We start from the raw sequence: 12,352 nt of genomic DNA, 5'->3' as shown, positions 1-12,352 counted from the left end.
CCGCCCAATTTCGTCCCGCCCCGTTTCGAAAATATGGGGCGAAAAGAGATAAAAATGGCAAATCAGTTTTTGAGAGAATGGTGCGTCACATTTGAATGGCTCAAAAAACATTACAACTTATATTGAAGAAAAGAAGAATTGGTTAATTTTTTTCTAAGGCAGGACCAGGGGTTTGAAGATCCAATAAACAAAATTTTAAAAAATGCTGAATGTATTCATATATACTATTAAATTTTCAATGTAATTTTTGATGCCTAGAGATATGATGATGTGAATGAAAGTGATATGAAAAATTTTAAAGAAAAATATGTATATGTGTGTGTGATATATTTTAATAAGTGTTATTAGTATTAATTTCTTACAAATTAAATGTGTTGTTAATTGTTATAGATACATAAATATAATTTATTTTATCATATTAATGCGTTCCAGATTTATACGCCTCTTTATTCATATCTATGTTAAACCACATGCAACTAGTGTTTATATATGAAATGATTTAAACATGGTTCTTTATATAAAAACATGATTAATCAATCTATTAAAAAGAAACTTACTCAGTTATATTGAAACTAGCAAACCCGACGAACTCCGTTTCGCCACCAGATGGTTTCGTGAGAAAGATGAAGAAATTTTTTGTTTGTTTTATATTTGAAAAGGAAAAATTTGATTTTATTATACAACAGTAATGAATTTATTTCGATTACAAAAATGAAGTGTTTTTTAGTTGAACTTCTCTAAGTAAATGAAAGTGAATCCGCAAATTATCCGTTTCATTGAAGTGCTCTTTGGTAAACCACATTTTTTGTTTTTTGGTCTGACGTTAACACAAACAAAGCGGATGGTTTTTCAACTCGTGAACTGGCAACGTAAAACTGCCCATGTGAAAAACAATCTCACAAAGTTTTGCTAATGTTTGTTGTCAATACCAGAAGACCATTAACTTTTGTGGTCAATAAAACGTTTCTCCTTAATTTTATTGCATATTCCTATTTTTGAAGATTTACGCCGAATATTATATTTTGAATTTATTTATGTTTTGCGTAATTTGAATTGACACAGTCACCTGTTAGCCGAGAGTCCGTTGGACACGGTCTGCTGGCGCTCTAAGTACCCTACAGAACGCTTTGCACCGGAAGATTCTCAAACTTACCTAAAATAATTGAAATATACCAATAATTTCACGAAATTAATAATCGTCTAATTTCGAATCGTAATCTTTTGGGAATAGATATTTTGGTATGTGTAATTTTTGTATATTTAACTAGTTCTTATGTGTAATTGCATGCACTGTGTATAAAATAAATTTTCTTTTTCCTTTATATTCAATGAATTAATTATTTTAATATATGTCGAATCTCAGTAAGAGGTTTTTCATTATGTTTCTGTTTTTAATTTTATTTGAATACAATCGAGGAAGGAACTAGGGTGTATGATCCATAGCAATAACCCCTCTGGACGCGTTCACTGGAATTCCGTTGTTCGATGTCATAACATATCATCCTTATATCTAACGGACATTTGTTTTCCAAATAGTTGGTACAATAATTCTTGAATAACAGTTAATATATTTTTGTGCAGGATAGTACTAATTTTTCAATAAATTATTCAATCACATTAATTAAATTTGCTATTGATATAGCTTTCCAACTGAACCCTGTATAAAAATGTTAATTAAAAAGTGTATTTTCTCTTAACAGCATCTTTGTTTCTCGATATTAGTGAAGACGCTAAATGTAATTCAATTAATAATAAAATTATTAATTGAATAGATAAAACTGTAAAAAATAACGCGTTTGTGACTAAGACCTACATTATAGGGTAAATTCTCCACTAAAATAGACCGTAATATATTAGCGTTCTTTTTGCTCGTTTTTATTTTTTACTTTAATTTAAATGTTAATAAACTTTATTTAATATAATTAATTTTCCGCAGGGTAAGTTGTTGTAATCATTCGAAAATCAAAATTCAAAATTTTTGATTAACAGATTAACCGATTTGAATGATTAAAAAAAAACATTCGTTTTGGAATTACGGAGCAAAGAGTGCAGAAAATAGAAATCAAGTTTTTGAGAGAACAGAGCATCTGATTTTAATGATCCAAAAAACATTCTATTCGTAATGATGGGGAGATGTGCTAATTAGTTTTTGGCAAAGGCAGGTCCATCCGTTTTGGAGATACGGAGCAGAAAGTGCAAAAAATGGCAGTGTTTGCGAGAAATAAACATCCGATTTGAATGATTCAAAAAACTTTCTACTTGTGTTCTACTACGACGAAACGATTGTTTTTGGAAAAAGAAAAAAAAGTTTTTATATTTAAATTTTTTATACATATATGCTTTATATCAGGTCATTTCTGGACCTTTTTTTATGTGTACAGATATTTATACTGTGCCGAACAAAAATATTTTTTGCCCGGCAAGACAATGTGTTGGTTAGGTCAAATTGAACAAACCTTAATTTTCTGACTATTCAAACTACCCGACAAAAGTAACAGTATGCAAAAAAAAGTTGGGTTCTTCGAAGCTTATTGTAATTCTACACGTGACCAGTGTTTCTTTTCGTATGAAGAAGAAAAATTCATCAGAATTCAAAAATTAAGTAAATTTATTGTCATCCGTTTCCTGAATTTTCAAAAGAAAAACGCATTTACAAATATTATTTACATGATTTTTTATTATTACTCACATGTAAACGTTGTTATTTAATTGTTTGCTTTTTTATTTAAATATGACCAGAATTTTTTTTTATTTTTCAAGGTGCAATTACAAATTGTTTCAAAAACATTTAGTAATTATGAAGAACAATATGCAAAATTAAAACTAAGAGTTTACTCTCTTTTTATGTTGATAGAAAAAATAGTCAATAATCTATGAGACTTTTTAGATAGAATTTTAATTTAGTTAGAATTATAACTAGGTAAGCACTAAAAATAATTATCATTAGAATAGTAATTAGAAAAAAAGCTAAAAATTGTATGCAGGAATTATTCTCTTACAGTAATGTATAGATAGAATATTCTGCGAAAAGATTATATCGGTCTGCCAATTGTTGATATGGCATTTAAAATTTATAAAAAAGCATTTAAAGGTAAAATTGACAAATCAAGTTCATAATCTGTTTGAAAAAAAAAATGACAAAAAACAGCATACAACAATTAATAAATACCATTAACTTCCATGAAATAACGCAATAACGCTTCGCCAAAATTAAACAGCCCAAGGTCGATTGTTTATGCAACATTTAATAGATGTCCACCGACTCAATAATGCCGCCTACCATTAAAAAATTGCAGAGCCAAATTGTAATCCAAATTATAAAAATAATAAATTATTATTGTGTCTGGAATCATTATTATTAATAATGGTTCCAGTCGCAATTTTCGCTTAACGTTAGCAGAAAGAGTCTGGTTGTTTTTAAAGTTGATATCTATTTTCTTTCATTTAGAATCTTACACATATTAACCAACAATAAATTACTTTTGATATATTTAAGATAAGAGTTTAGTAAATGAAATTGTGTAAGCACAATTATTAAAAAGGGGCATGGGTAGGTGCATGAAATAAAAATCTATAAGCGGTTTCATTCAAGCTACAATTAATTAATATATATATTTTTTATCATAATAAATTATTTTGGAAGTAAAAATTGAATAAGAAACAATGGTAAAATGATATTGTTCCTACATTTTACGGATATCACATAGCAAAGTTACAGCCGCCGATGAGGTCCACATGTGGTATAGTTATTCTTTGTCGGGCCAAATGTAAGTAAGGGTATGTGGATGCATTTTTAATGTAAACCATGATTATTAATGTCTTACATCTGCTTAATTAATATTCAATTATGATGTGTACTAATCACATTTCTTTGCCAATTACCCTTTACAAAAAAAATATATATGGCATCGATGCTGTAGTAAGCTTTCAAGACAGGCATTAAAATCACCATTCAAAATTTTTTAGTGAAAATTCATATCAATATTGAAGTAAAAAATATTTTAAGTAAAAATTTATTGAGAATTGAATATAATTATATTAATCTATGTTCATCTGAAATGATTTTATCAATTCATTTATATATCTTACTATATTATAGCCTTGAGGCAAGTTACACGAGCTTCCCGAAATGTGTAATAATTGACTTAATCAACCGAAATTGTGTTTTAGATATTTAGATAAAATTTTTAACTATAAAATTTGTAAATAAAGTTATCGTTAAATCTAAACATTGCGATTTCCAATAGAATTTTCTCAAACAATGCTGCACAGATAAGTGCAGCATTGTTTGTCCTAAAATTGTAGCTTATTATTTTAAATTTTAATGAATTGATGATGTTTGACTCACACATTACAAAAACGATTTTGGCCACAAATTTTAACTATAATATTTTCTCAAACTTTGATAAATTTTTAACATTAAACTATTCGTCGTAGGGTCGTAACATTTCATTATGATCTATAAGACCATGATATCTATTGTCTAAAAAGGTTTATAAAATTTGGCAAAAAAAATTGTTTCAACAGTTAATTTCAAGAAAACGGCCCGACAGATGAAAACATAAACTTCTCTTTCGGGAAGTTAATAATATAAAATAAAAATATTTTTTTATGAACAAAGTACAAAAGTAGTAATTTTTATCAAGAGCCTAATATGTTTTATGAAGCATAAAAATAAGATATTCGAAATTACCGATTTTTTTTCATGATTTGTATAATGCTGTTTGTACATGATGAGAACATTATTTACAGTGTATTAAATAAAACATTTTCTGTTCTCTAGTGTATATTTTAAGCTCCCAAAAATACGTATTCTTTTAAAATCAAAATCTTCAAATTTTGGGACCTTAATTTCTTAGCTTTACTAATATATCGCGATGATTTAAAATTATACAGAATAATTATGATGAACATACTTGCACATATACATATGTAAACGTATTTTAAACGTATTTCATTATTGAAAATTTTACCACAAATATAGAATTTTTTCCAGTTGCATGTTGTTTGTTATTAGTCACGCTCAACTAACTTTTAAATATTAACTTGCGGTTATGTATTTTTTCCTTCAAATTACTTATAAATATAACGATTGATATAATGAAAATTAGCACTTCATATTCATGATTTATTCTAACAATAGGTGTTAAATAATTAATAACCAAGTGTAGTACTAATTATGTTTCATTCGCCGTTTCTTAGAAGTCTGAATTTATTTTACCTGTTTAGGTATTGAATTAATTTACTGTAAAGTTTGTTTTAAAATGTATCACTTGCATCGTAATTTTTTTCTATACTTTTTGCAAACTGTTCTGCGCATTTTTTCAGAGTTCACAAAGCGTCGAGTTGGGGTCATGAAAATTATGTTTGTCGCGCTGTATTACTCTAAATAATGACCATTGTTTCTAAAAAAATATGTATAATAATATAAAGCTGTGTGCAAAATTTTCTGTCTATATATATACACATATATACTTACTTATACATGTGTAAAAATTTAATTAACACATAGATATAACAGGCATTTTGTTTTATGGCAAGTTGTACGAACTTTCTGATATATGTACATAATCGACTTAATCAATTTACTTTATTAATCAGGTTCAGAATTTTGTTGAAACGAAAAATTATCACAAATCTGCTTATTATGAAGAAACGCCTAGAATGATCGTCGCCAGCATTTGAAGAAAGCCGAGTTTTTATTGACCTGCATCAAATGGCTTTTAAATTTTTGAAATCATGGCAGGAGTTCTTAAGAACAAGTCTGCGAGGGATTTTAGGGAATTTTTATTGAGTTTCATCAAATGGCTTTTAAATTTTTAAAACCAGTGCAGAAGTTCTTGAGAAAAATTCAACGAAGGATTTTAGCTCTTAAACACACAAGAATGTGTTTTCAATGATAATTTCACACAGTGGTAATACTTGAAACGTTTAAAAAAGTAAAATTGGCGAGTTGGATTTTTGACGACAACACAATTTTGTGTGTTCAAAATTTCACATCGTGTATCAATTCATCTTACCACTGTGACTTCATTTTATCAATTAATCATGCAATTTCATCTTCATTTGCTTCCATACTGATTATTAAAATACTATATTGTTCAGAAATGACTCAATATAAATACAGAGGTTTTCTAATCTAGATTCCGAGTTTTATCTTATAGTGAGTAATCATACAAGGACAAAAAATAAGTGCCTGCTCTGAATTACAAATTAACATAAGTATAAGCACATGTGCAAAGCATTGTTGTGACGAGGAGTGGCCGCCGATCCGATTCTCAAACTAATCAACGGATGAGAAAAACGTTACATTTCCATTAAATTAAATCTTAGATCACTGTGAACACTGTGCATATGAATAAATTAGATTAAAATTTAAAATCATTAGATATAAAAATAATTTTACTTTCTTGACTTTATGGCATTGTATACGGCCACGTAGTGATGAAATTTATTAAAACTCTTCTTCGATAATTCAGGGTTATAATTTAACCCTTGTAGCTGTGGACTGTATTAAACATCGATTTGTTTTGTATTTTTATGTATTTGTTGCAGTTCTAATTACACCATTGATATGTCATTAAGTTCTAATTGAAGAAGATATATTTATTTATTATTTAGTACACATGTTGTATCGCGAATTTTATTTTAGAAGTGAACAACTAGCTCCATCAAAACACTCCGCTACCCACTCTACCAGGGGTAGCAACCATTCCGTGTATAAGCTCAATGCCATGAAGATTGTCACCTTCATGGCCAATACAACAAAACGAAAATACGTCCGAACATGTATATTTCTTCATTCGTCTTGCCGTAGTATCTACAGAAGCATTTGAATGCAATTTGATAGTATTGACCGTGGTCCTTAAAAAATCTCACGTTTTGAAATTATGAGCTTTTTAGTGCAACCTAGAGCTTTGGTGATATTTTGACAATTTTTTGGTTATTGTGGATAATTTGCATTTCTTTTATATAAACTTTGAACCGCGAGTAATATTTCTATGATTGCAGTTGAAAATATTGACACAATTGCCCCAAAATTTCATGAAATACCACTTTCTGTAGAACTATTATAATTTTTGGTCGACTTTGAGAGGCCCTCAAATGTTTTTGTTTCCCATAAGCCTTTAGTAGAATTTTACTATAAAAAGGTGAAAGATAGATAGTGGACATGTTTTACACAATCAGCATAAATGAGTAAAATTAATTTTTACTTCAAATTTTGAACTATATTACTTGAAATATGGTTAATAATCTTCATAATCTTTCATTCTCTGCAATACTGTTATCGATACCAGCGTTGAATCACCAATTATAAATACCTGCGTTGAATCATCAAGTGCTCAATAATTTTTTTTTACAATATGATATACCAATAGAAAATATGTATGTTTAAAATACTTTTCATGTTTCTTTACGCATGTGAGGAAAAATAATTAAAGTACAGTAATGAACGCGATAACACAGGTGAACGACACGTTATTTGTTTCTATGTTTCAAACCATGCAGTGCTTGCTTTATTAGATTTCAGATTAAATAATTTGATAAACTCTTCTGATATTTTATTTATTAATTTATCACTACAGCATATTTTGCAGTGATTAGGATCGATTTAAATAATCAGTAATCGATATTATGCTAGATTATTTATTAAATTCTAAGTTAGCCAGATTTATTTTGGGTTAACAAATATGCACTTTGGCTAATTTATTTAAAGCAAAGTTGCTACTATCCCAGAAACTAATAACAACTTCTCGCAGAGTTCGTTTTCTTCAGAAAATTCCATCTGACCAACTTCCAACTGTGAACCACTTTTGAAAGTCCTGTAATACTTCAGGATTTTTGCAAAAAAAAACACCCATTAATATTTATTGAATTTATTAAATTTATTAAATCATTAAAATCATCTTTTTTCCCCTAACAATTATGAAGGCTCGCCCCTAGGTAAGCGTTTAAGAGCGACGTTACTTGATGTAGAGGTCCCGGGTTCGAGATCCTCTTTGAGCAGCCTGTTGTATACGAACAATATACAAATATGCACTTTGGCTAATTTTTTTAAAGCAAATGCTAATACCCCAGAAACTATAAACAACAATTTATAACTTCTCTTGAAAGTTGTTTTTTTCCAGAACCAACTTCCAACTGTGAACCACGCGTCGAAGTCCTGTAATACTTTATAATTTTTGTAAAGACCACCATTAATAGCCAATTTATTGAATCATTAAAATCATCTTTTTCCCCCAACAATTATGAAGACTCGCCCCTAGGTAAGCGTTTAAGAGCGACGTTACTTGATGTAGAGGTCCCGGGTTCGAGATCCTCTTTGAGCAGCCTGTTGTAAACAAACAATATACAAATATGCACTTTGGCTAATTCATTTAAAGCAAATGCTAATACCCCAGAAACTATAAACAACAATTTTTAAATTCTCGTAGAAGTTGGTTTTCTTCAGAAAATTCGATTTGATCAACTTCCAATTGAACCACTTTTGGAAGTCCTGTAATACTTCAGCATTTTTGTAAAGACCACCATTAATAGCCAATTTATTGAACCATTAAAATCATCTTTTTCGCCCAACAACCATAAAGGCTCGCCTCTGGGTAAGGTTTAAGAACGACGTTACTTGATGTAGAGGTCCCGGGTTCGAGATACACTTCGAGCAACCTGTTGTCAAGCAGTAGTGACAACGGTTTTCACTTGGATAGACAGACAGACAGACAGACAGACCATACATATTTGATGATTTTATTATCATAATTTATCTAATAGGGCTATCTTTTTTATTGATGCTGCAATGCCGGGTAAGGGCTATTTTCACTTGGAAAAATATTGTCATTATTATTTTCAAGTAAAAACCGTGTCACCAAAATGTCACCCAAAATAAGCAAATCAAAACCTCCCGCCCCCTTTATAGTGCTTACGTAATACTTGAACGGCTCCTCACTGCTGCTTGACATCAGACTGTCTTAGACGCGAATATCGACTTAAGAATCTCTGACAATTAATTCTCGGCATGGTAAAATCGTGAATTATACCATTTGTTTCTACCTTTGCTGGTAAGACGTACAAGAACGACGATTTTCGAACGATTGGCTGCATATAATACCCGTTCGCGTGATATATGCTTTCCCATTGTGAATGTCAAGTTTGATGCCGTGCACTTCCTCATTGTCCGATCCGAGTACAAGCCACGTTCTGGTACGCGATATAGGACACAATATCTACTTCGTGACAGAACTATTGATATTAAATGCACGTACAAAGTGCCTATTTTATAACAATATAGATTACAAGCTTATTGTTAAATACTCTTGAACAAACGAGTTTTTATGTTCCTTTTAAGAATCAGAAAATTGTGTTCTTATAATTTTTTTTAAATAGTTCTTCACCCAGTTGTATTAACAGGTTAATCGCCTTGTCAGTATGTGTCTGACGCTAACATGTTCTACATGCGCCATACGCTATTCGGTACAATGAGAACAAGCCTTAACCCTTTCCACTCGGATGCCGTTCCTCCGGCGACAAAATACATATAAATCTCGCGTTTCGCGAGTGGAAAGGGTTAATATAGAGCTATGTCAGTCAATTGTGTTTTTCCAGGAATTTTTTCGCGGATTTTTTTTCTTTTATACATTAAGTTTCCTTAAAACATTTCTGCGGATTTTTTTTGTGATACATTAAGTTTCCTTAATACATTTCTAACTAAATTATCTAATGAAGTTACCATGGCATAAGGGAAAAAAATCGGATATAATCGTGGTGATTAACGTGCTAATATTCAATAATCTCATCTTCTTCTTCTAATGTACATATTTTTCTTTTATTAAATCAGCTTTACATAAAAATATAGATTTAAAGAAATAATTCAAAATGTTAGTTCAAGAATTTTTCAATTAACATTGTGGAGTGCAATTTTCATCAAGTCCTTTCATCAAACTTTTGTTAATGAATGTTTTTTCTTATCCTTATACACTTCTGGCTTTCAGTATATTTAAGGAAGTATATGTTTTGAAACTTTTTCACGTATCAACTTTTCACCAAATTAGATAAATATACTAAATACTATGATTTGCAGAATATTAGATAATTATACATCTGATAGCTAAAAGTGGTATGCAATCTTTGATATAAAGTTTCGAAGGAAATTAAATGCCAGTACATTTTCTAATCCACTAAGTTTCTTCGGTGTAATTAATTAATTTTTTCAAAATAAGATATGTATAAAAACATCAAAACATAGTGAAATAACACGTTTTTTAACTAATAAAAGACTGTAAGCTAGAAGAATAATTGTATTTTAATAAAAAAAAATAATGTTACACTTTAGCACAAATATTATAGGTATTCTTACATATGCAGTTTATGTTTTCAAATGATATCTCCAGGAAAATCGTTACATCAAAGAAAAGTATTTTGTTAAGTAGTCATAAAAAGCTAAAAATAGTAATTCCATATTATACTGGTGACTGGTACAGGGCCTCTCTGTATTGTGTTTCGTCTGAAAATAAAATTCAATTTTAGTTCTGGACTGAATATTTTTAGTTAATTTTATTTCTATGCATTATTTGAATTAGTGCTTGAGATTTATTGTACTAAAAGTACTAAAATATTGGATTGTCTTTGACAAGTAGTCATTTATTGCTTCATATGCTAGTACCAATACCACTTCTAATTATATTGTACACGTGAAGTAAAAAATATTTACCCATACTTACCAAAACAGTTGTGTTTATTTCATCTGTAATGTTTGGAAACTCTGTATTACTGAAATAATTTAGGAATAAATTTTCGAAACTACAAGAATTCCACTTAAGAGGTTATTTTCGTACTTACCCAACGTGGATCAATATGCATTACACAACGTTCGTCGGCAATGTGGAAAGGCTCTGTAATCAATCAATTGATTCAATTAGTAGCTTCATTGCTACCACTTAATTTATATTTGTTTTCCTCTTGGATATTGACGTAATTATTGATTACAAACTCGTTCTATGTAGGCCCATCGTTGGAATCGTTTTAGGTTTAATTTTGAGTTAGTTCTTGTGCGAAAGCTTCAATTATCTTCTATATTTACTACATATGTACGCTCTTCTTTTTACAAATGTTAACGTGAAGATAAATTGTATGACGTCTATATGTTCTGAAATACTTTTTTAAACTCCATATACCGTTTTAATTAAATTTTATTTTGAATCAATTCTATAGAAAACGTAATATTATAAATCTCAAGCTGTGTTATTGAGTTTCAATTCGGCCGCTTGACCTCTAGTCAGAAAATTTATGAATGTGACCGTATTTATAAAACTGTACAAGAATCCATATATAACTGAGCCAAAATTTCACACAACGTTTTGGCGGTTAAGGGGGTTGTTCGTTTTTTTTTTTACAAAAAATGCAAGGTATTTGTTTTTGTTTTTCTCGAAATGTATTTATCATAGCGACATGCGTTTTTTTTTTAAACAAAAATTACAAAATCATAGAATATTACGAATTTTTCTTCTTTTTTTCCGTCATTTTTTAATCAGGGGGCGCCAAAGTCGGCCTTGCAAAATCGATCTCCTTTGCGGTGTCACAGATAAATCCGTTGCGCATCGCCAAAAAAAAGAAACTACGTTGAAGAAGAAGTTTGAATCCAGTCCCCCTACCAAAATGAAAGAAATAAAGCAAGAAGGAAAAAAGTGGCAGCTATTTTAAAAAAAAGTGTTAAAAAAGGCATCGTTGTTGGGGCGAAAAGCTTCACAAATTTTTTTTGCGTAATGTTATCAAGTTGTTTGAGGTAGGGGGACTAAGTATTGCAGTGGTGAACAAATTAAAAAAAAAATGCAAGTCGATCCGACTTGTAGTTTTTTTTTTTATTTGTGGCACCGCTTTGGAAAAAGTCAATTTGAGAAAAACGTATTTAAAGTTTTTAATATAATGTACTAAATACACCATTTAATTTAATGTACTAAATACACCATGGTGTTCAAAGATGCTGACACATTAAAAAGGTCACGTGCATGAGGTATTATAATGAAAAAGAGAGCAATTGGCATACAATATCTCGCGGAGCGATGAAAAAAACGGTTTCAGAGGATCATACATATAGAGATATATATATCTATAACTTCATAAAAAAAATAGATATTGAGATGATTTTTTTTTTAAATTATTCTAAGGTTTTTAGCTTTCATAATATCAAAAAATCTCCAAATCGAGAAAAATAAATAAAAACCGAACAATCCACTTAAAATATGAATATCTATTTATTTGCTGGATTAAAATAAATGTTTTCAGTTAGAAACTAACGTTGAACTTCGTATTCCGTTGAGTTTCTAAGCATCCTCGGTATGCGTGTTCTTCAAAGTTATAA

The 12,352-nt window shown here is 29.7% G+C and overlaps 1 protein-coding gene across 6 annotated transcripts in view; it reads left to right on the top strand.

Moving 5' to 3' along the window:
* The window catches only part of LOC113373263 (partitioning defective 3 homolog), a 108,006-nt gene that overhangs the window by 943 nt on the left and 94,711 nt on the right, over positions 1-12,352 (top strand). The gene's annotated exons all lie outside the window — the stretch shown is intronic.

The sequence above is a fragment of the Ctenocephalides felis genome, unplaced genomic scaffold (genome assembly GCF_003426905.1).
Source record: "Ctenocephalides felis isolate EL2017-DRISC unplaced genomic scaffold, ASM342690v1 CF-g0.4_SCAFFOLD_01604, whole genome shotgun sequence".
Taxonomy (NCBI): Eukaryota; Metazoa; Arthropoda; class Insecta; order Siphonaptera; family Pulicidae; genus Ctenocephalides; species Ctenocephalides felis.
This window is presented reverse-complemented; position numbering and strand designations above follow the sequence as displayed.